Source organism: Cydia pomonella, chromosome 16 (genome assembly GCF_033807575.1).
Source record: "Cydia pomonella isolate Wapato2018A chromosome 16, ilCydPomo1, whole genome shotgun sequence".
Classification (NCBI taxonomy): Eukaryota; Metazoa; Arthropoda; class Insecta; order Lepidoptera; family Tortricidae; genus Cydia; species Cydia pomonella.
Window position 1 is genome coordinate 13755455 of NC_084718.1, and position 27060 is coordinate 13782514.

Genomic DNA, 27060 nt, shown 5'->3' on the forward strand with positions numbered 1-27060 from the left:
TACGACATATGTTACGAGGGTTAGAACATGGCCGAGCGGGCTATAACTACCGGAAGGTCTGGCAACTGTTTTTTGCTATTTCCTGCTATTCTAACTCTTTATTCGAGCTTTACTTATTTTCACGTTTTTCTATTTATATCGGCTACAAAAAGTAGGTAACAAGTAGTTGTTTTTGTAGTAGTTTTTGTTGTGTTATTTATGTTTGTGCAGTAGATTTCAATAGAATAAATTTACGAAGTAAGTACCTGTCAATGACAGAGATAAATTAAGGAAAAGCATATAAGGTAAGGTGGGATAAGATAACAATAGTTTATTTTGCTCGGGGCAAGACAAACAGTATGAGGATTCCATACAAGTGTTTGTCTTGGCCCAGTGATAGTCTTACCCCACCTTACCTTACATAAAAATACCTACATGGGGGACGACCGAACGATAATCAAAATAATAAGCTTGTGGTGTCGTGTAGCGAGCTGTTGGGGAGTAACGGCCCTACGAACCCGAGTACTCCCGAGAGTCGATCAGGGTCTCCGTCTCCGGCGTGTCGCCGTCCAGAGAGGAGTCGTTAGAGCTATATGCTCCAGGGTTGGAAGTGAAACATGCATAAGACGCGAGTTGGCACAATGGCTGTTGTCAACCATTGGGTAGAAAGCGGCGTCCACCACTCGACACCCCTTAGCCGCTCACAGGTGTTGCTCCTGGTCGTCTTCACGATGGCAGTTTCACGGGTCCATCAAGTGGATGGCAAGTCACCGCCTGCCTCGATAACTAGTGAAAACACTGTTATGGCAGGAGTCCGGACGTCTTTGCAAAAAACCCAATCTCATAGTCCACCCAAACTTTAATCCATAGACTGGTATACTGTTCACTTTTCTACAATAGTCCCTATGCCTGCTGCGACCGGTTCAAGGGTGTCTATTGTTGTGTTGGTTTCAGCAGGCGTTCTACATAACATTAAAGCTCTTCAAGGGGCCTCTACGTGTTGGATCTATATCGCCAGCCTATTAACAGACCGGGATTTATATATAGGCCCGTGAAATCCAAGGATATAAAAAAAAAATGATATTTGTTAAATACGAGTATGTGAAAGTGCGTGTTTCTATTTACGACACGAATTAAGATTAAAGATAAAGGTACACTAATTATTCATTAAGTGAAATAGCGGTTTTTTTCTTATCGGTCGGTTTCTTTCGATCGGTTCTGTCCTTAATCAAAAACTATCAAATATCCGGCACGTATGAAGTTTCCTGTCCCGCCTTCCTTTACCTCACCACTATAAAAATATCTTTGTTTGGACTTTCCTATAACACCAACTTTTATGATGAAATTATATTTCACGTGTACAGTCGACGTCAAAGCTAGGTTTACATTTTTCGTCTTATTACAAAGGCGTAAGGTGCAAAAGTGTAAACATATTTTTGACGCCGACTGTACACTTTACGAGCCATACACATAATTACCGGCTCATGTATATACAGCGAACGCGGTCGACGACCGATTATATTTCAGCCTTTTATTTTTTGCTGTGTGTAAATCACATTTTATAACAATTTTCTGGCTGAATAAGCAATCTGAACAAATCCCATATTGCTGGAAGGCTTTCGATAAAATTCAGAATAATTATTAAATTCCGAAGGTTTTTTTGGCGGTAAACGTTAATTCCTCCTAAATATCCAAACCGCCAGCTTGTTGTTATTACATTTTATTGTACAGTCTGAATGGATAATGACATAAAAACAATAAATGGGTCTAAGTAAAAGTATCCTAAGAAATATGGAAAATGTAAATGGAGAAGTAAGCGTGTTACATCTACGAGCAATACCGAGAGTTACATTACATTAAACGAGCCAAGTACGAGTATTCACTTAAAAGTGTAGCATTTACTTTTTCGAAAAACCATAACTTGTTGGGGTTATATCTACTCAGAATCACGAGAACAATCGCAATTACAGTTTTACGATGAATTTTCACGTACATTTTGTATGGACCGTCACAAAACTGACACCCAAAATTTGTATGAAAAACTGGGGACATTTGTTTTCTTTGTTTCGATCAATAGTCGAAATAACCCGAAAGTGTTTTTGTATGGTACACTTTTTTTGTAAACCCTCGTGCCTGATTCGTATGATAAATATACGACATTCTTACACAGATTTGTTGTCGCCATGGCATTTTGACAACACCACGACGACTATATCCTACCAATACTGCGCGTGACGTACATCCGGAGCTGTCAAACCCAACGTCATAAAAGGGCAAGCACAAGGCGGGAGCGACCTCTTGCCATCTAGCAGCCACCAGCGACGGAGTATTGTACATATGGTGCATTGGTGTCCTGAGTATAATTGTATCATACCTATTTGCTTTATCATTCACGGTCGTATTAACTCTTTGTGTCACAGATTTTTGTTTGTTATAATAAAAACTTATTTTTTGCATTTATTTATTACTTTGGGCTAATAATATGAAAATCCATGACTTTTTTTCATTTTCTGTTTGAAGGGGGTGTTTTACAGGATGGTTAGTAGGCGTAACCACCGTGAAACAAGTACACAGTTTTATTTGCAAAAATATTGTATTATATACAAAACAAAATTGTGAATTAAAGCACGCATTTCCCTCTTTACGGTAGCAAAGTGGTACTTAGCATATTTTGCAGCTCCACACAGTGCATCGTCGCGATGTACCTCTTATTGGTAGATGATTGGCTACTTGCATGCCTTATAGAAGTTGGTACAAAGGGTTTGTGTTTTTTTATAGATGCATAAGTCGGCGAGTTAGTGTTGCTCTTCCTAGAACTGCTGTTTGCTCTCCCGCTGCTGGCATTAACATAAGCAGGGGCTAGCATGTCTTGATAAACATGACGTCTGAAATCCTTTAGGCACGGTCTATCTAGGCAACAGTTCGGGTCTTTTCGGAGTTTTTTGTAAATACTATCATTATCTAAAGGTATATCTTCATATATTAAAGCGTTTTCGATTTCTCGATCGTTAAATTAGTATCTAAAACAGAAATAATTATTATATTTATGACTGTTTTGACGTATATTATTACCTAAACCTTTTTTAATACCTAAATATTTGTGTCACGGTGGTCATCGCTGTTAACCACCTTGAATAAGTCAGCTTTTACCTAAAGGTACCTTTTAAAACCTGAATATTTAACACTTTTTATTACATGTGAAACTATTTTTTACAAAAAAAAAAAAATCGAGTAAAAAAAAACAATTGTGCCACGGTGGTTATCGCTGTTAACCACTTTGAATAAGTTCACTTCTACCAAAAGTTATAAATCTAAATGTAAATATTTTTCACTTAAAATAAATGAATAAGTATATTTCATAATACGTATCACAAAACACAGTAAAAAAACGATTATTTATAATTTTTTTACTTGCCAGCAAAATCACACTTTCACATTTCCGTAAACGGCGGTTTTCGAATAAAAATTTAGTTCCACAAACAGCCGTCGAGCGAACTGCGAATGACATTGTTATCCAACTTAGGCCTTCTTGTTGACCACGTAATAGGATACTTTAACCATAGATGGCTCTGTTACTAAACAAATTGGTCGATAAAAGGTGGTTATTGCAGATAACCACCAGAACGAAAAGAGTTAAGTATAATATGGTTTACATATTATACTTAATACGATCAGTTCATTCCTTGTATTATTATTACGTGAATAAATAAATAAATGTATTAATGTTGCTTGGGTGTTTATTTCATCAGAAGTGAAGAGTAGCACCACGCCATGCCACGCCATCGGAAGAGGTCGAGGCGTCACGGGAAGAAGCGTGACACTAGCTCAAGCTCATCGATATCAAGCACATCGTCCAGTTCGTCTTCTCGCTCTGCAAGTTCGAGCTCCAGCAGTGACCATGCCTCAAGAAAAAGAAGGAAACGTGGCCGTAAGGGATCGCCAACTGTGAGTCAAAACGTTGTCTTATCATCAGTTATCCCCGAATATGATCCTCTGGTAGACGACATAGACATGTGGCTCAATGTGGTTCAAGCTAACGCTCGTGCATTTGGTTGGTCGGATAATATGATTAAATACCAAGCGTTGCAAAAATTACGTAATTCTGCTAAAACGTGGTTAGATTCTCTTCAAAAAAATGAGACTCGGTGGACGTCATGGAAATGGCGACAATGGCGTAATACGTTGTCGGATACATTTCAAACAAAACGGTGTATGTACAACTTGATTAAACAATTAGTTGACACAAAGCCGTTGCCTAATCAGTCTCTTTACGAGTTTTTTTTTCAACAAAAGGGAAAAATTTATAGATTACAGTTAAGATTTAGTGAAAGAGATATTAATTCAATCATTGTCGGTTCGATTGGCGATAGCAGTATAAGTACGGCGGTTGAAGCAGGGAACTTTAGATACTGTGAAGATTTAGCTGCATTTTTGCACGGTAGAACGTACGTTGCGACTGATAAGCCCCCGATTCAAAAGGCTCATTCGTATACAGCACCTAAGCCTTCATATCGTAACAGTGGTTCATCAAGCCTTAATAGTGTTGATAGGTCGGACCCCGCGGTCAAAAATGAAGCATCTTCTAGCAGTAGCAATCATTTCAATAACATGGTTTGTTATCGTTGTGGTGAGACAGGGCATAAAAGAAATACATGTACTGTGAAAGATACAATTCGTTGTACCCTATGCAGTAAAATAGGTCATTTAGAAGCTGCCTGCAAATCTAAATTAAAATCGAAAACTGAAAAGGAAGTTGAGGTCAAAATGATTTATTCCGGTTCGCACTCAAAACAAAAGTTTTATAAAAAGGTAGATTTAAATAATACAGAGTGCCATGCGTTCTTTGATATGGGGAGCGAGTGCTCACTTTTAACGCCGGACGTAATAAAACGTTGCCAATTACAACCGTTCAAAATAAAACCTATTACTTTAGTAGGGTTTAGAGATGAGGTTTCTTTCCAAGTCACCGAAGCAGTCGCGACTAACTTGAAGGTAGACAATGTGCAACTATTTATAACATTGTATGTTGTTGACAGGTTAAATGGGTGTAATTTGTTAATAGGACGTAATTTCACGGAAAACAAAAGCATCATGTACACGCGTGCGGGAGATACCTTAACATTTGATCCTGCACATGTCTTAAGCGTAAATAATGTGGCCATTAGTTTGATTAGTGATTTATCTAGTGAGCATCAAGCTATCGTAAATAATATTTTTTCAAGGTACCCTCAGTGTACATCGCAAGAGTTGACTAGCTTAGGCAAAACATCTTGTGTAGAATTGTCAATTGAATTGACGTCAAATAAGCCGGTTTGTCAACGGCCTTATAGGATGTCGGAAGCAGAGAAGGCAAAAACACGGGAAATTACAGACGAACTTTTAAAAAACGGTATCATTCGCCACAGCTGCTCTGCCTACGCTAGCCCAGCCTTGTTAGTAGATAAATCATCGGGAGAAAAACGTTTGTGTATAGATTATCGGCAGTTAAATAAAATAACAGTTAAAGAAAAATACCCAATGCCGATGATAGATGATCTTATAGATCGGTTACGAGGCTGTAAGTTTTTCACCTCCCTTGATTTAAAAAACGGGTACTATCAAATTGGCGTAAAACCAGAGGATACACACAAACTTGCGTTTATTACTAGTGACTCTCATTTTGAATTTATTAGGATGCCGTTCGGGGTCTGCAATGGGCCGGCGGTATTTCAAAGGCTAATGAATACTATTTTGGGCGATTTGCGTTTTGGAAAGGTAATATGTTATATGGATGATCTACTAATAGCCACAGAAACTTTGGAGGAAAACATAGCCTGTCTAGAACAGGTACTAGATTTGTTGGTGACTAACGGATTAACTTTAAATTTAGAAAAATGCTCATTTTTTCGTAATAACATTACTTTTCTCGGCTACGAAATATCTGAACACGGCATTCGGCCGAGCTCAAAAAAATTAAAGGCTTTAGTAGATTATCCGACTCCTAAATCAGTACATCAATTGCGCCAATTTTTGGGACTAGTCAACTATTTTAGAAAATTCATTAAAAATTGCGCCCTAGTTTGCAAACCTTTAACTAACTTATTAAAAAAAGGAATCGTTTGGCACTGGGGTTCCGAACAAGATAAAGCTGTAACCGATCTAAAAGAGAAACTGATTAACAATGCGGTGCTTGAAATTTTTGACCCTAAATTACCGATTAATCTCTATACTGACGCTAGCCAGGACGGTATAGGTTGTATTTTGATGCAATTAACTAAAAATGGAGAAAAACCAGTTCATTTTTATAGCCGCCAAACTACAAAAGACGAAAAGAAGTTTCACTCCTTCGAATTGCACTACAACGATTCCGTCATTATTTAATAGGCACTCAGTTTAAAATAACTACGGATTGTAATGCGGTCAAATATGCGTTAAGTAAACAAAATATAGTACCACGCATAAGTAGATGGGTGTTGTATACGCAGGAATTCACTTTTGACATAACTCATAGAGCTGGCTGTCAAATGCAACATGTAGATGCCTTAAGCCGGAACCCGTTGAAAGAGGAAAACGAAACTGAATCCGTAATGTCTATTACAGAAGGTGATTGGTTATTGTCAGTTCAGTTACAAGATGCAGCTATCTGTAGTATTCGCGATATTCTGTTGTCAGGTGAGGCCGAGTCTAATAAACGGATTTTTAATGAATACGAGGTGTTAGGTAATAAAGTGTACCGACGTACAGAGTATGGAAGGCGCTGGTTGGTTCCAAAAAGTTGTATATGGCATGTAATACGCGCCAACCATGATGATGTAGGACATTTTGCAGTCGATAAAACTATTGAGAGAATTCGAGCAAAATTCTGGTTTCCGCGTTTAAAAAAGACAGTCACAAAATACATAAAAAATTGTATAAATTGCATTTATTACAAAAATGTACATGGTAAAAAACCCGGTAAATTATTTCCAATTCCCAAATACGCAAGGCCCTTTCATACTCTGCACGTGGACCATCTTGGCCCTTTCGTAAAAACAACACAACAGAATAGTTATTTATTAGTTCTTGTAGACTCTTTCACAAAATTTGTGTTCATATCGCCGGTTAAAAATACAAAAAGTGCGGTAGTCATTAATGAATTAAATAAGATTTTTAAGATTTTCGGTAACCCTAAACGGTTGATTTGCGACGCGGGTAGCGCATTTACATCAAAGTTATTTACAGAATATTGCAACGCTAGGTATATAAGACGTCATATTATCGCGACAGCCGTACCTCGCTCGAACGGTCAAGTGGAGCGCTATAACTTGACGATTTTAGAGGCCTTACGAAGCATGGGAGCTAATACAGAAAATAATAAATGGGATACGCACATACCAAGTATCCAGCAAGGCATTAATAGCACTGTAAACAAAACCACAGCCGCAGTACCCAGTGAGGTTTTCTTTGGATACCGAATTAGAATGAATAATGATGCGATTATTGATGATAATTTGGAGAATAATATCGATGTTACTGCATTAAGAAACACTGTTGATAATAATATAAAAAAAGATGCGGAACGACAAAAGGCATCATTTGATTCAAAAAGAAAGGAGGCAATACAGTATAATGTTGGCGATCTAGTTGTGCTGAAAATCCCTAGTCAGTCCAATGATGGTAATAGCACTAAATTATTACCTTTGTACAAAGGGCCCTTCCAAATTACTGAGGTTTTAGGACATGATAGGTACAAGGTCGCTGACCTAAGAGGCGCTGAAAGAAGTTCGAAAAGGTATGATGGAACGGCTTGCGTGGAGAATATGAAGCCGTGGATTCATATAGAGGAGTAACCGGATGTTGTCGATGAAAGGTATTTCTACATTTTTAATTATTAACTTTATTTAATTTAAATACAAATAATTTGTTTACAAATAATATCAATTATAGCTTCATCATTCCTTGGTGTCTTTTGGTGCAGATAACTATATTAATTACGTTACAGATATCCTTTTAATTCGTTTAAAAAAAAGGCCTAATGCTAAAGCTTTGAACGTTCCATGAGCTATGATTTGTAAGATAACATGCGATAGGAATCTGTGATGAACGCTATTGCATAGTGTTTGGTGATAAGCGACTAGAGTAATTATAACATTACTTAGTTGAAACCAAGACACTTTCAAACACTTCATACGCTATGGAACTAAAAGCTATTTCACTGTTATCGTTAACATATGCTATACCTATGTGTATTTCTGTTCACAGCTTCCGCATCAGGCCCTAACGAGTTCCAGGAGTAACTCGTGGCACAGGACGGCCGGATGTTGTCGCCATGGCATTTTGACAACACCACGACGACTATATCCTACCAATACTGCGCGTGACGTACATCCGGAGCTGTCAAACCCAACGTCATAAAAGGGCAAGCACAAGGCGGGAGCGACCTCTTGCCATCTAGCAGCCACCAGCGACGGAGTATTGTACATATGGTGCATTGGTGTCCTGAGTATAATTGTATCATACCTATTTGCTTTATCATTCACGGTCGTATTAAGTATAATATGGTTTACATATTATACTTAATACGATCAGTTCATTCCTTGTATTATTATTACGTGAATAAATAAATAAATGTATTAATGTTGCTTGGGTGTTTATTTCAGATTCACTAAGTCCTTCAGCTAATCGGATAATCGGAAATAAACAAAATGCTTCTTACATGGTGTTCTTCTCTCCTTCACGTTTGGCAAACATAATAAATAAAGATATTCTATTGTTTAGTGAGCGATCGGCTCTACTCTACCTGTAACTTAATTGGCAGAAAAGTGATCGATGTGTTCTTCACTGTCACATCAGCTTGGTGTGAGCGGGACAGATGATGTGATTGATATTGCAACACGACGTGCCTCATACGTCGTGACTTTTGCTGATTTGTGTGTCGTAAATGACAAATTGCTGAGTTAAACTAAAAGGCATGTTTTGATATAAATTGTGTCATTCATGATGACGCGTGCCTTGTCTCGTATTGTCATGTTATTAAAGGTTAGATTTGACAAATCTGTGCATCATCATGGATGACACGAAATATAGCAGTGTAGTATATAACAAGAAAAAACATTTGAATTTCTCAATTATTGTTAGCTTTGTGTATTAATTAGATAAAGGGGCGAATTGAAACGTTCATATTGAGGTCAAAATGATTTCTTTTTTTATCATTCGCGCGTGTATTACGTTTGTACTTGTTCGAATGATATCAAGAAAACATTATTTTGACTTCAAAATGTACGTTCTAATTGGCCTCAATATCATAGAGTTAAAGTAAAGGGCTTTAAAATTGTCCCATTACCTACATACTGTGAATAGAACCATAATATACGCAATTACTACGAAACTTTTTCAAGGAAATGAAATACGGAAAGGGCTATGAGTTCAAATTATGCCAAAAATGATGCAAAATGGCAAAAACTCAACACGCAATATGTCGCATAACACAATTTACTTGGGTTGACTTTATTACGTCCCATCTAACCTTCGTGGGACCTACATTAAACGTCAAATAAGGGGACAAAGTATTTTAACAAGGCCAGAAAAAGCTTTCCTCAACTTGCTCGGAGATTTTCCCAGTTGAAGAACAAACGAACAAAGTGCTTAGCTCATTTTATTTTTCAAAGGTAAAAGGTAGCAATTACGTAACTTTTAACTTTTCAAATATTTGAAAACTACAAGTTTCAGTAGTTAAAAGTTTTGAATCTGCTTTAACTACATATTTTTTAACAAGTCGTTGAAATAGGTTTCGTTATTTCAATTTATCGGCCCGATTCGAAGAATGATTAAGACACGTTTAAGATCTTGGAAAGACTTTTAAAAGATTGATAACTAAACGACATGTCAAAATTGACGTTTATTTCGATTTCGCTATGATTCCAATAAGATCTATTTACGATATTTCTAACGTCAAAGTGACATTGGTTGCCCGAATCGAGCTGCTTCTGTCAATTATACAACATACAAACGCTATCTACATGAGAACTTATCTAAACCAGAACTTATCGTTATCGTATCTCATTCTTCAACTCGGGCCGTAAGGTGCAGAGAACGGAGTTTTAGAAAAGTCGTAGCGCTTTTTGAAATCACAACACGGTTGCCAAAAATTTTCGAATCCTGAATTTTCGCTCTATAGAAAAAAAATCACGAAATTAGGTCTAAAGTGCATTTTAAAAAATTATAATAAATTGTGTGCCTGAGGAAACTCAGCGATTACTGTTTTATTTATTAAAACACACAAGAAATAAATAAAAAAAACACAAACATGATATCCGCGGTCCTGAGCACGCACATCCATCTCGCTTACGCTTAAGCTCAGTGAGAGAACACAAATCTACTGGGCCTTAAATTTGGAATAAGATTTATTTCAAAATTCTGAAGAACACGAACCTACTGTGCCTTAAATTTGGAATAAGGTTTCTTTCAAAATTCTGATTCAGAATGCTAAATTAAAAAAGCGGTAGGTAGAAAACAGTTACATTTAAAAATATTTACCTCCGACACAGCAAAATCTTCATCCAGGTGCCTGCAGTCCGCTGGGTGAGCTAATACTAAGGCACTAGCTAGGCCAGTGGTGGGCAAACATTATAGGGAGCCAGAATGTTTAAAAAATTACAGAGGAGGGCCAGAATTGCAGTAAAAATGCATATTGATTTGAAACCGTTAATTGTAAAATAAAAATATGAAAGTTTTGAACCGGAGGCGGACCGGATTCAATCCTTTCGCGGCCCGGAGTTGGCCCGCGAGCCGTAATTTGCCCACCACTGAGCTAGGCACTAGCTACGAAATCCCTTTCTAAATAAACCACTTCAGCCCGCGTAGCCAACATGCCAATAATTAACGCTCCGTAAGCGTAGCGTAGTCCATCTCTCTCTATCACTCTTCCTTATTTATTATAAAATAAAAACATTTTATTATTTATTATTAGTGCGACAGTGACAGTTGCTTTTCGTTCGCTACGGAGCGTCAACGATCGGCGTGTTGGCTACGCGAGCCGCTGTTATTCCTTGATGACTGCCCACAATTAGATCTACCCACATGCGTTCATAATTAATCAAAATATTTCTCCAAGCAATATCAAAACTATATGATATTGGTAGGATAACATGTTCGTTGATGTTAGTTAATACAGCAACAACAACATGCCTTATTAATTAGTGGAAACGTCAGGCTAACTTTCGTTAACTCATCACACAGGTACCTACTTATTACGTCGGTAAACAAAGTTACTGTACAATAGCGTTCTTGATAAAATTAATAATTTTTAAACAATAGGGCAAGGGCAGTATCGAATTTTATTTATTTACGGTGAAAACTGGTTAATTGGGGCCTAAATAAATGGCAAAACTTAATAATTATTATTTGGTAGTCATTATATTTGTAGCCGATATTTATCACGACTTGCTTAAATGGGAAACGTAGTTAATTGACACAAAATTGCCGGTCCCTTGAGCTTTCAATTAGATTTCGCTATTTAAAAACGTCCCACTGATGAGCAAAAATCTTCTGTTTTTTCACTTATTCTCTCAGGTCCCGCTGGTTAGCAAGAAACTTCTATTCGTCAGTTTCTCCATTAAGATACATTTAAAGAAAACAGATTTTTGTAATTAGTTTACCCAAGTAATTGTAAGTATCTAAAGTTTATAACTTCTTTCGCTTTAGAGGCAATTCAAAAATATCCCTTAGGGATATCCACCACGATCTGTCGCTTGAGAACTCTTCTGGTCGATTTTACGGCCTTTTGGACATCATACCCCACCACCGCTACTCTCTGGAAGGGAATGCTCCCAGAACTGAATGTGTATGGCGAGGATCGGAAGTGACTGGTTCTAGGACTGAATTTGTATAAAAACTAGTACTGAGCGCACACAAAGTCGTATTTTCTAAAATCCATTAAACTATTTCCTGTTCCCTTACATACATGATACAGTTTACATTTTGTAGTTTGATATACGAGTATTGTCTGTGAAGCTTTGATTAACACCCACAGACTCCGCATTAAGAAGTGTTTACAAAGGCCTTGCGGCACTCGTTCTTTTACTTGTACCTAAGTACATAGTTGTCTATTTTAGAAAGGTACCAGGTTGTTGTTCTACCCTTCGTACCAATATTCATACCCGAGCAAACGGAAGATTCCAAAATTGAACCCCAAGCATAGGGCGTGGTTCAAAAAGTGGAACTGTGAGCGAATTAATGCTATTGAATATTTTTACCATTCAAAATCATTACTTAAGTTCACCCTACCTGCCAACGTAAGAAAACAAATCAATTTTTACAATCAAAATACTATACCACTCTAAGATATACCTTATACAATTTACTTACTCTTACACCACTCAGTATCATACTAAATCAATTTATACCACGAGAGCTCACGTTCACTTGACTCGTTGAAAAACTTGAGCAATAGGTAATTTTAAACACTTTCGCCATTTCAGCTATATTTAGGTATGATATCGTTGGTTATAAATCCAATAAATAAATGTCAATCCGTTCCAGTTTTATTGTAACATTACAAATTCATTTCATATAAAAAAAGGAATGGTCACGTAATCATGAACAAATTGTGAAATGTAAAATAAATGTTGATTAATATTTCTCATAACTTCACATTTTCCGTAACTTAAAGCGAGCCGACTGATAGGCCATTTTAACCAATTTTGCATTTTTCTAGTCGCCAACTGATTGCCGGCTAGTGGGCACATCCCTAAATATAACACATTAAACAAACACCTACATAATATGGACAAAACAGATTGTACCGACCAAGCATGGAAGCAGAAGAAACAACAAAATATATTCTCCCAGACTGTAAACAGGTATACAGGAGTATCCGTCAGTAACCTAGGGTATCCGTCTCGTAGGGTATCACACTAAAGGAGCCAGTTAGCAACCTAAAGACATTGCTAGGTTTTGAATAGAAACTGGGGCGGTTAAAGTAGCGGGTTTTTCATGCAAAATAGGAAAATTAGTTGTCAATTTGCGGAGAATTCCCTCCAGAACTACTCATAACTAACTACAAGGCATGGATGTGTGGTGACTGCGGGTTGTGCTATATGCTTTTCTATACTTCGTTTTTTAGCATTAGAATTAATTTCGCAGAAGTAAGCTTAAGGTTCCAATTCGGGCTTTTTTTCGGTAAAATTTTGAATTAAGTTTTATGCTACATTAGATAATTTTTTAATTATTAACACTTAAAGAGCCTGATAAAATCTGCACGCTTACTTCTGTGGAGTTCTTTCTAATGCTAAAAAAAAGAAGTAAGTATAGTACGTAGATAATCTGGAATCTGTGACGTAAGGATACTCCGTAAATCAAACTGCGAACTAACACAATGGTTGCTAGACGGAGAAGTATTTACGGTCTAAATATAGCTTTATTGCAAAAATCACGGAATGTTCCATTGTGCTTACGAACCTCTCCGGGATTAAGGAATTTTATGAATTAACGTTTATGGTTTTAGCAATAAAATGAGACATAAGAAACATATTGTTTATTTGGTGATACAGCACCGGTAGCACCGGTATCATTTTTATCACCTGTCATTTCATGCGTCGCTTTCGCATTTACGTTCTTGTTAGAACGTGACAGGCATGGTGACAAATGATAAAGAGCTGACCATCTTAGCCCTAAAGGAAGCCAATTATTCACAGGTAGTAACATAATACTTACCTACCTAATATTAAGTACTAAGGTTACGCACTATCGCAACAGCATATGTTAACAAAACGAATACAAATGATACCTAGCTTTAAAGTATTTACTTAATCTGAAGTTGTTACTAACTAGTGCACTTAATTACATTAAAAGTACGTAATGAGGATAATTTGGCAGAACAAAGCCACACAAAATGAAACATATAAATGCTATTTTTTGTCAATTCACCGCAGTAGATGAAGTTAAAAAATTTACGGCGCTGACTTCAGACTTTTATCACTACTTATACATAATTAACTTGGTAATCAATCCGTTTTACCTAGTAACACAAGTTTTCCGTATCGCCTCAGTGAAAACGCGTTTTCACTAGTTAAAACTAGATTACCGTAAGGCCTTTGCAAAAACTATTTTTAGTTTTTTCTGGGAATTCCGAGTCAAACTAATTTTTGCAAAGTACCTTATATATTTTATATCATATTATTTTACAAAAATTAGCTTTTCTCCTGCTGTGTCGTTTGGTCAAAACTAGTTTTCACTGAAGTGCATTGTTGAACAATCAGTCAAAACTAGTTATGGGCACGGGCCGCAGGTAATAAGCAATTTAATTATCTTTGTGATTTGCATATTGCTAGCTTGCATGTCGCAAACGGGGTTATTGTCATGACTGTATAATTATTCAGTGCATAATGGTGCAATATGGTGTGTGAACGAGGCAGCGCTATACACGTACTATAGTGATGTTCCGCTCGCACACCGGAGCGGTGTGCGGATCTGCTTCCAATGTGAAGACCACCTGATGCTAGTAACATATTTGTTATTTTCTCTTAAAATTTTCTTATTTAATTGGCTGACCTTGAATAATAAGGCTGAATAAACTAGAGATACATATTATGAGGTATCTAAACAAGATCAAAGCTAAACTAATGAAACTTTGAAAGCAACATCTATTCCTTCTAAGCTAAGAGAAACCGCCTAGTGTTCCTCCAATATGTGTTTCCTTTTATTTACGTTGTGTTGTATACTTTCTCACTAGTGGACTCGCGGAAAATTAGGGTTGAAACGAATTACCGTGTTCAGCAAACTCAAACAAGTTCTTACTTTGAAACGCCTATTTCTACCAGATAAAACTTAGGTACATATCTTTAATCAATTAATTACTAGCTTTTTCATGTAACTTGAATAGATATTTACATTAATGAAATGAAATTTGACATAAATCATTCATCATTTATTGCAAATTAAATTTCCATATTATACAGTATGTATCTGAACGTAAAGCAATTACTTAAACCCCTTAATACTTGGGTCATATATAGTGCTTCTTATTGCATGGTTACCCTAAACTATTACTACTACAGCAATCGGGATACTTGCAGGTACTCTGACCTAACCAGTTCATTACGATGCTTCCTCTTTGACAGCCTCAACCCAAGTGTACGAGCCTGTCCAACATTTACCGTGTCCCCACCACCTGCTAAAACTACCGTGTTTTGACATAATGTTAAATCGTGTTCAGTATAATGTTATTTTTCCAACTACCCCTGTATTAATCGGGGTAACATAATAATGTTGTCACGGTATGATTATTATTTAACTGCTATCTTAAATGTAAACATAAATAAATCATGACATTCGGCCATCCAACTTCGTGCATGACTCCGGCGCACGAACCTTCTCACTAAAAGCTAGATCGATTTAAATCTTACACCAACCGTGAAAAATTATTTAAAGCGTCAAAACAGTTTCTAATGAAGTAAATTGAAACTTAACTTATCACAATTGATACATTTACATAATCAGGAAATGTATTAAATAAAATTATAATGAGATACATGAAAATAATATCATGACATTCGGTCTTCTGTTTCCCCTTGTTCATATAACTTACTACTATGCCGTGACATTAGCATTTTGCTACGTTAATGAAAAATCTTAATACCTGTTGTTAATTTCGTATAACTAAAAAAAAAACAGACAAAGCTCAGTTTTTATTATGTATAAAGTTTGTTTTGTTTTCTCAAAAAACCAAACATTACTTCTGTCCGTTAAAACTTGTCTTTGATTTAATTCAATACCCGTTGTTTTACAGGCAAAAGTGGTTCGACTTCAGCACTATCTGTTTCAGTTCTACATTTAACAATCAAACCTTTCTTGACCCAATATTGTATTATACTACATTGCGTTAATGTAGACTTCATCTTACTCCATTCATGTATTAATCGTTACGTAACGTAGCAACAGGTTAGAGATAATATTTAACCCCTAAATGGCTTTAACTCTGAAGTCGACGTGACAATCTTTATAGTCACTAGTCCTGTGTTCAGCTCAAAACTATTAAGTTCAGTTGAAATTTTACACATTTACAATATTATGTCTCTGGATCCATATCTGCACGTGAAGTGTCAAACTTATATAAACGTATAATTGGATTGTTATAGGTAACAATACCTATAACAATGTTCAAGTTTTTGTACTTTTTTATTTAAAAGGTTGCTCTGATTGTTAATAATACTACTCATTTCATAATGGGTGTTCGTATGACAATAACACACGACAATTTCTTTATTCAAATGCCACCTTGAATAACATCGCTTTCAGAGGCTATTATACAACTCTGCTAGGGGTGATACTAAAGTGTCCTTGAGGTAATTAAATTTTGTGTCTTGAAATTTCAAAGGATGCCAAACATTTTGCAAAAGTTTCAGTTTCAATAATTGGTTGTATTTATACATTAACATAAGATTCCCGTATACTGCTTTTAAGGTGACTAAAGCACTGCTAGATACGCCTTTGACATCAATGTAAAATGACAAGTGTCAATACTAAAAACTCAAGTTCATTTAATTTAAACAATGATTGAAACTACCAAATCAAATTATTGTCATATCCAATAAAATCCATTTATTTCTTTATATATATATTTTTTTCTAGGACTACATCTATGCCATAATATATTGTTCATGTCATTGATCGAAGTTCACATTTTTATTAATATTATCTTGCCTTAAACCTCTACGAGCTTTTTTTTTTTCTTCCAATATCTTGTATTACTTTTGTAAACAATATAAATTATGATAATTAGCAAACCATAACAGATATATCTTTACTAAAAGGACAATAACCCCAAATGTGCCTCATGGCATTAAGTCCGCCTTTTAATAAATAAGGTTTTCTTTTGTGCAATAAAGATTAAATAAATAACTGTTCTGTCAAACCTATATCTATAGCTTATTTGGGCGTTACTTGTTATTATCGTCAGGTAAATACTATATTAACTAACTATCCTCATTAAGCTTATTACATACAATTTATTGCGTATTTACCTTGTAACGCTACTAATAACTCTACAGATACGTCAAATCTCTATCGTCTATGCACTCTTTTCTCACACATCTCTTTTTCATTCGTTTTTTTTTTATAAATTATACATCGTTTTTTACTACTTCCACTTTTGAATTTCAGGAACTACGTAGCAGTTTAAAACGTTTTCTGGATATCTGTATCATATTTTTATACTTTCAACTTGCGAAATATGACCATGTACATTTGCGTTCAACTCAATTATCTTATCTGTCCCGTCGTAATTATCTAACTTTAACATCGCTACTAACTGATGCTGTTACAACGCATACTCCCATAGGTACTACAAGTACAAATTATATTGAATCGTTCGAACTGAACACCGCGTTTGCTAAGTTTCAAACGTTAGTTATGTAAATATAACTTCCAACCAATTCTAGATAATCACCATTCAATCTGCAAACAAAAGATTCGTCTCTCTATTGATCTTTCTGAATAATTGTTCCTTTATCTTCCCTGTTTCCCTACGTAATCTATATTTAGGGCAATTATCATCATCTACACTCAAGTGCCTACTTTTTTTCACTTGTTAGCCTTTGTCACAAATCCCATGGATACAACAAATCGTTTGCAATATGTCCGATCTGTTGTTTACTTTACAATCTCGACTACTCAAAATCTGTTTACCTGAGATACTCTTGTACTGTCTGAAGTCTACTCTATACTATATTTGTTCTATATTTAAGTCGTACAGTAAAACATATTTATTATACTATAACATTTGGTATTTTGGTAATCTCCATAGGTAGGTATACATATGCTTATATAGGCACTATCCTGTTACTGTTTATTTGTTAGCACTTATCACTTCAACATTATGCGTCCATCTGCATTCATTAGTTTTATTAATAATAATTAGTTTTATTTAACGGAATATCTCTTTTAATCCATGATAATTACCTCTGATCTCTTATTTAATGCATTTCTATACATTTAACACCTTTTTATTCGAATAATAATTAAAGTTACTTCAAAATTATGATAGTTAGAACTTCGTGTGCATAAAATATACTCATACAACAATGTCTCTATTGTCTAATGTCTGTACAATATCTCAAAATGCAATATGAATATCGTCTAATCTATCGAAACATGAAAATAATTAACAATTATTTAAAATTTCACATATATATATAAAGATATTTCTTCTAATACTGATCATCAACAACATCGAGGTAATTATCCCAAAAGTTTAATCAATTTCACGAACTCGCTGTCACAAGAGTTTGCGACTCAAAAATTCAGTCAAAAACACTAAACATCCATAGCCAATATAAGATGTCAAATGTTATCACAATTTCATTTTACTATTTTTAATACTATCATATTTAGCTTGTTGGATACTAAAAAGGAGCTACAACTCTAACACATGTATCTTTCCTCAAGACTGCGTATAAGTAGTCATTTAGTCAACTATGTTGTTCTGAGTGGATTAAATTGAACAAAAGTTTATTTTTACATCGATAAAGCGACGTGTATACTATAATATTTACAAAAGCTCAACTAAACATGGATAGGTTTATTAGCATCCACTTCATTTGATAAACTCCTGATCATCAGCTAACTCGAATCAGTCAATCGTGTCATGTCTTTTAAGTATTTGATAGGATACAATCATCTTTCTATACTCCTATTTTGTTCCATATTCCTCTCGATATCAATTATAAAGAAACAGCTGTATGTTATAACATACCCAATCTCTCTGCTCTATTGTTTTTGTCTTTTTTCAATAAATTTAATAATTCCTTTCTTTTACTACGTTCAACACTTATTTATTAGTTATCCTATTGTTCGAACATATGCGTTAAATTTTTTCAGGCATCATATTTTCAAATCTTCTATTATACCTCTATCTTGTCGCCTCTCTTTTTTTAACTGTTTGGGTAATGACCCAAACTAAAATAATAATGATTTACGTTTCTGTTTCTCATTTCACTATCGACTCACAAGAGATCACGAATTGTTCTACTATAAGTAAGCTAACAAACTACAGCAAACTTTTGCAATACTGTTTCGTGTCTTAATTATTGGTTGCATTAAGAAAACCCAGAATTCATTTATGAAAATACTACTAGCTTGTAGTTAATTTCATGTTCAAACTGGGTAACTTGATACTTTAGTCTGTAATGACATCACCTGTACACAGTTTGTCAATAAAATATTTCTATTCTATTTTAACTATGCATTTTGTCCACCTCTCAAAAAGATTACTCACACTGCTCTGGTCTATCCATTATAAGTCTCTTTATCCCGTCAAATGACAATTAATTTCTGTTATATTTATCAATCTCGTATAAACTTTCAATATCTTTTTCTCTAGTATACCGGCTTCTGCTTACCTACCTAAGTACCTCGGTAATTTTCAATTTCCTGCTTAACGCATTCATGTTCAATTACGTTCTTCATCTGGCTCAACACCCGAAATTCAAACAACTGTTTTTTCCTAGAAAAAGAGAAAAACTTCCCCAAATTCTAACAAATTTTTTTGTAAAAAATATTAATTGTAACACACATTTCAATCGAACAATAGTCACAGACATACAGTATCTGTTCTCTATGTACAACTTGTCTCTCTTTTCATTTTAGCATCTATTAATAGTATTAACCATTTCAATCGGACAATGCTCACACACATACAATATGTTTTCTATGTATAACTTATCTCTCTTTTCATTTTACCATCTATCATTAGGTAGATGTAAACCATTAGGTTTTGTTATACTTTTTTTTTACTTCATTTCATAAAATAAAATATTTGATACTCTGTATTATAGAATTTAACGGAGATCAAACTTAATTTCGATCTAACTTGTAATCAAGACGCTGTCTTACATTTTACCCACTTATACTTTATATTCTCTTCTCACAAGGCCACTGTAAATTCTATATCTAAAAAAATCGCGTAAGTATATCTCCACACACGACAGTCGTGAAACTGCCAGCGTCGATAAAAATCTATAATTCTTATCTTCATAAGAGTGTAATTTCACTAATTCATCCTTCGTTTGATTCATCTCTCCAAAATTTGAGGCGTATGCTCAGGGTTATTTTAATTTCAACCATATATAAAATAAAAAAATATATGAACCATTTCAAGATAACGAACGTTCGCTACAAACGTTCCGTTTTTTTCATATTTCACTTACAGCTCTCACAAGACACTATTGTGATTCTGTATCTCCGTTTAATCAATACATACGTATGCTTGTTGGAATTAAAAATCAATATAAGCTACAAATTACTTTTTTTATTATCATTCCATCAATAACCAGTTGCATTCTCGTCATCGTACTAAATACTGTAAATATTACTTGCAATGTCACGTTAGAATATAATTTATGAACAATCAAAGAAAAGATTAGTCATCTTATTTGGACTAAAAAAAAACATCCGTCGCGTTCTCGCGACCACCATAGTCAAATCTTTAGCAACTAGTCATACAGAATTCACCATTCGCACATTCGCATTTTATAATTCGCATTTTCAATGTGTACACTTCCGTCAAAAAACAAACAATTTCATCTAATTCTCAACATCCGTGACGAACCCTCACGTCAAACAAAAATAAAATATTAAGATGTACTCTCACGTACTTTAATGTTTACTATCCTTGACGCACGCTCACTTCACACAAAAATCAAATTTCAGATGTACTCTCACGTCAAATAACTTCTAACTACCTTGACGTATGCTCATGTCAAATAAAAAACAATTTCCTTGACGTGCTCTCACGATAAACAAAAATCAAATTTAAAACGCACGCTCACATCAAATAAAAATCAAATTTAAGACGCACTCTCTCGTCAAATAATTTTCAACTTCCTTGACGCACACTCACGTCAAGCACAAATCATATTTCAGACGAACTCTCACGTCTAAAAATTTCCTACTTCCATGAAGCATGCTCACGTCAATCGATAATCAAATTTTAGACGCACTCTCACGTCCAACAAAAGTTAAATAACTTGATTGAACAATAGTTATTTGTACAACAAGAAAGCAAAGTTTGATATTTCTTCGAGTGCTTGTTTTGATTGTATAATAAAATACGTAAAATATGGTGTTTTTATTAAATTTTAAACTTTTATTTCATTAATTAATTATTACGAATGAAGACTCGTAGGGTGTTTTGGAACGATGCGGTCTGACTTATTTCGGGGGTCTATTATAAACCGTCAATATACCGTTGAATTACGTATGCACTTTTTTTGTTCAAATATTCCGAACTTGTATTAGGCCCCGCTCGTTGAAATGACATTCGACTCTAAAGGTCACTTGAATGTTATTTTGTCTCACTCGGTGAGCAAAATGTGATTTTGCTCACTGTTTTTAAGCAGCAAATTACCCTTGTTCGAGCTGCTGACGTGATAAAATATTTTCATCAGTGAAACAAACAAATTCGTTATAAATTATATTTCTTTCGCTCTTTGTTGTCTTTCACAAAACTATCATCTGGCACTGACACTGAATAGTTCTGTATACAACAAACTCTCAATACTCGCTCTCATGCTAATAAGTATATTATTTATTATTGTCATACAAAAACTTGAGTTAATTTCTCTTAAGTTACCTTCGCTTATGTTAAGCTACCATAATGCTCTCTCACATTGTTATTATATATCGTGTACCTGCGTAACTTTAAATCATACTAGTAGACCATATGATTGACCAGCAATTTTACACAGACTCTGCATGAGTTTAATTATCATAACTTCTTTCCAAGTTCTATATTGTCGTTTAATACTAAATAAGTGATTTAGAATCAATGCATTTAAAATTACACACTGTCAAAATCCATTGTCACATTATACATAAGTATAGTGTCATTTAACCCAATTAAATTATCTCATTAATAATAATAAAAAAAAGGATTGTCTATTTCAGGCTTCTAGCCCATAACAAATCTCTTTATGTTTCATTAAGATCTCTTAGATACGCTCATTTAAAATTACTAGTACCTGGGCGACCGAGCTCCGCTCGGCTACAACTATCCATTGCAATATGGTGGCGTATAATAGGTGATAATCTACATAAACCTAAAAAGTAAAATGTGAACTGACAATTATTATTATTTACAATCGAATTCAACCTTACAGCACTTGTCACAGAGTAACGCCATCTATTGCCAATTTCTCTTATTACATAGCTCATTTTTTTACCAAACCAAACCTGTCCAAAACAATAAAAATTAAAAATTATATATAAACTTGAACATATAAAAAAAAACAAAGGTTAGTCAACGGGCGAGATTCGAACCCGTAACACTCGTTTCTAGCCGTCCGCGTCCCAACCCGCCGGACCAGACGGACAGTGGCCAGCAACACGAAATCAGCGACCACATTCTGCGTCGAAAGAAAAACGCATGAAAACTCGAAAACACGCGCCTTCCCAAACACAAGACTAATCTAGACCGACTGTACACCCCCAAAAACCCCCATATACCAAATTTCAGCGAAATCGCCAGAGCCGTTTCCGAGACCACAGAAAACTATATACATATACAAGAATTGCTCGTTCAAAGGTATAAGATAATGCAACGTTAGAACGTTATGTCAAACTATCATCTTCTAATTTACATACGCTCATGTAAATTTACCATAATGTACGCTCACATTATGAAGAACTATCATCATCTAATTTACTTACACTCAAGTAAATTTACATAATGTACGCTCACATTATGAAAAACTATCATCATCCAATTTACATACGCTCATGTAAATTTACCATAATGTACGCTCACATTATGAAAAACTATCATCATCCAATTTACATACGCTCATGTAAATTTACCGTAATGTACGCTCTCATTATGAAGTACTATCATCTAATTTACATACGCTCATGTAAATTTACCATAATGTACGCTCACATTATGAATCTGCTATTCTATTTATCTCATCTTTCACGTCCAAACTCTTAATATTACTCATGTTATTAAAACTACATAAGTATATACTACACAAAACGCTTGTTTACGTTGTTGTACACTAGCTTACTTTAAATAAGTATCTGTATTTACTTATATTTTTATGCTAGCCCGCTTTCAACTGTAAGGCTTTCATTAGCATAAATAAACTATGAGTCTCATACAATTTTAGCTAAATTGGAGTAAAATTTACAGATAACATGTGTAACACTGTCACCTGTATAACACTGTCACTGCCACCATTAAACGTAGGTATTTATTTCGACAAAAATATGTCTATGAATAGGTACTTATTATTTCGCATTTTAGTGCTGTCCAACGAGGTATTCTATTTTACTACTACCAATTCACTGATTTCGTATAGATTTAACTAAAACTGCTGCATTTAACATAAATCATGACGTGTACAACAATGAAATACATAAATGCTTTTAAAAATTCTTATCAAAGAAAAAATATATATAGGAAAGCATAACCTACTCCATGTGTGAAAATGACAAAACTAATTTATTTCTGGTCATGATGCCTCATATACTGATGTCTTAAAGGAACTTTGATTATCATAATATATATTTAATTAACTTTCTTGGGCCATCATATGATTTACAACAATCATTTAATATTATCTGTCTAAATTATCATAAATTCATTATCTATCACAATAAACTACCAGCCAATTTATTGTTTTCAGTTGCTTGCAAAGAAGTGGTAAGATATACTTCTTAATGACTATTTTTACTCACGAGTTTTAAAGCTACCTGCAACTTCATCATGCATTTTTTTAAATTGCTAATACATATAATAGTTACTTACAAGCAGTCGCCAAAAACATATATCTGAAGCATGTAAATCGTCCTAAACTCATGAAATAAAATACTTTTTATTTCTATAACTTACGTTTCATAAAACTTAGGAATCAAAATAAATCTCAAAATCCCAATGTGGGTTAGTGGTACGTTAACACTTCTGATTTATAGTGCTTCTTATTGCATGGTTACCCTAAACTATTACTACTACAGCAATCGGGATACTTGCAGGTACTCTGACCTAACCAGTTCATTACGATGCTTCCTCTTTGACAGCCTCAACCCAAGTGTACGAGCCTGTCCAACATTTACCGTGTCCCCACCACCTGCTAAAACTACCGTGTTTTGACATAATGTTAAATCGTGTTCAGTATAATGTTATTTTTCCAACTACCCCTGTATTAATCGGGGTAACATAATAATGTTGTCACGGTATGATTATTATTTAACTGCTATCTTAAATGTAAACATAAATAAATCATGACACATACTAAGCAACTTTCATGGGATCAACCCTGAAATAGCGAAAAAAAATTGGCATTTCATACATTTTGCTGATTTGATGTTGAAATGTATTCCTATGGGAGTCTTTTTTTTTCCGCGGTTTCAGTGTTGGTCCCATAGTAAAAGCGCCATCTACCCTATATATCTACGAGTAAACTACTACTTACTCTAATCTAATTTCTTTATATATGGAAACTAGTAACAGAAATAGATTTACATATATTATTTGAATGTTCCTCTCAAATTTCGTGTTATTTTAGAATGTCGATTTAAAATGGGAGCGTAAATCTTGGTTTGTGTAGTCGCGGGTAGGCGCTAGTTTCGTTATAATCTAAAAAGAATGCTTGTGGAGTTTTCTATCTAGTGTTTGAATATGTTCGCTGATATTATTATCAGTATCGATTTTCCGTTTACAGTGCTTTCAATGCTCTGTCCATAGCGCCCGCCTCAAGTGCTCCGATGACGTCAGCGGTCAACATTTCAACATAGCTTCCATATAATTTATGTTGATGCACACCGTTACGAGCTTTCGGTTTTACAGCCACTGTTCTACTAGTACTATTATGGGAATTATGACACTGACGTGACTAAACATTATTTCGTTTTTACCCCGTATTTATATTCACGGAGATTACAAGCAGTGAAACCGATTTGAAACAAATTAAACACAAAAAGTTACGTTTACAGAAAGTATTTGAATTAGTGGTTTTTTGGTTATATATTTGTGATATGACATTTTAAATTTATTTTTTTGTAATGTACATTGACTATATATTTGTACGCTTGCATACAAGCTAGATATATGAAAGTAAACACAATATATTGTAACATCCCTATACTGTAATTAAAATCAGAGATTATTTATTAACATTAATACATACTAATATTAATAAATAATTTCCGTGTGTTTTAAATATCGTTCACGATTTAAAAATATATTTATATTTATTTGTTTCTTAATGTTTCAGTTAAATACAATTTAAATTGCTTATAAGATATCTATCTGACTAACAAATGTGGTCCACTGAGTTATCTGAATAAATAATGAGTTTTGCACGTTTTTTATTTATTTCAGGTTAGTCCGTGACCTCAAGGGCTGAAAACAGCTTAAATCATTGGTAAGTACATTATAAATATAGTGTACCTACGTAAAATATTTCAATAAGTACCTAGATCACGCGGAAACAGCATAAACATGTACGTATAATGTATCAATGGATAAGCTTTGTTTTTACGGTAGTAATCGATGATTCAAAAGTAGTGATCGATCACATTTGTTCGCTCAGATTTACGATCAAAATAAAATCTATTCGTGATGGAATGTTAGCAACAGGTGTACGAGTACCTATTATTTTTCTCACAACTTCATCTAGGCACACAGCTACATGTCTTAATTCGACATCTGAAACAGGCAAGGTATCATCATCATTGGCCACAGCATCTTTGGATAGTTGCAGCGACTAAGGAGGTATTTTGAAGAAGTAGTCTACAGCCGACATCGACTAAGTACGATGACTGTATAGACCAATGGCCGATCGGCATTTCTTGCCACATTGATCACACATGTGTCTTCTACTGGGGTGGTCCAGTAGCTCTACGAGTTCGTTTCTGCTTGAGTTGGTCCAGCCAGTGCTCGTCGTGATTTGCCATGCCTTCCCGCAGGTTACGACGCCACTCCGGTCCCATCCCCGCCACGATGACGTCAATGGCTTCGACATACCTATTAATAACAAAGAACGTATCTATTAGGTTCTGGTTTTCTAGGATAGCGGTGCCATCATATAGCGGCCGTATTTAGAAGTATGAAAGCAGAGCTTTAGAGAAATTTTTGGTCCTTAGAATTAAAAGTAGATATCCTTGTGTAAGTACAATATACATGACTTTTAAAATATTTGCCTAAAATGGTGGAAAAAAGCACATAATCAGTATAAGCGGTATCACACATTTAAGTAGCTAACACCGGACCGATCCGAACTTTAAGATACGTCAAACATTTGCTAAAGATACAATAATAATAATAATTCAGCCTATATACGTCCCACCTGCTGGGCACTGGCCTCCTCTCATACGCGAGGGCTTGAGCTATAGTCCCCACGCTAGCCCAATGCGGATTGACTTCACATACACCTTTGAAGTTATTCGCTTCGATGTATGCAGGTTTCTTACGATGTTTTTCTTCACCGAAAAGCTAGTGGTAAATTCAAATGAGTATATAAGTTCCGAAAAAGACATTGGTATGAGCCAGATTTGAACCCGCGACCTCCGGATTGAAAGTCGACGTCACACTCCGATCCACACTCGGCCACCACCACTTTTTTAAAAGATACGATGTAGATTAAGATATGTCAGTGTCAGAAGAGTGAACGTTGCTTTAAACAAAAAACGTCACTTTTGACACTGACATATCCAATTCATATCGTAGTCTTTAGGAAAATTGTTGACGTATCTTAAAGTTCGAATCGTTCCGTGCTAGGAGCTAGTATTATATCGTAAACGAAAATACTGTGTTTACATACATAATATAACTCTCTAGCTTCCGATCTCTTTGATATCAGGAATAATTTAACCTGATTGTGACAAACAAGTTAATGGGAATGTTAATATAGTATAAAGGCAAACGCACGTAAAGGGGAATTTGAATTAACGATACTATTTAATTGCCCTTAGAGGGAAGTATACCACGTACTCGTATCATACAAGTATCATACAAAAAGAGAACTTGAATGTCATTCATTGGATTTCAAGTTCTCTCTAAAATTTGCAATGCAAAAGAAATTTTTTTTTTTTAAAGTGAAACCTAAAACCTAGAGTATATTATGCTTAAGC

General features: G+C 34.9%; 1 protein-coding gene across 2 annotated transcripts in view; it reads left to right on the forward strand.

Moving 5' to 3' along the window:
* Positions 1 to 27060, forward strand: part of LOC133526357 (neuropeptide CCHamide-2 receptor-like) — a 213162-nt gene that overhangs the window by 26890 nt on the left and 159212 nt on the right. For both annotated transcript variants that reach the window (XM_061862947.1, XM_061862948.1), the window contains exon 2: positions 25310 to 25352. The gene's annotated coding sequence lies outside the window, so the exon portion shown is untranslated. The remainder of the gene's footprint in view (positions 1 to 25309; positions 25353 to 27060) is intronic.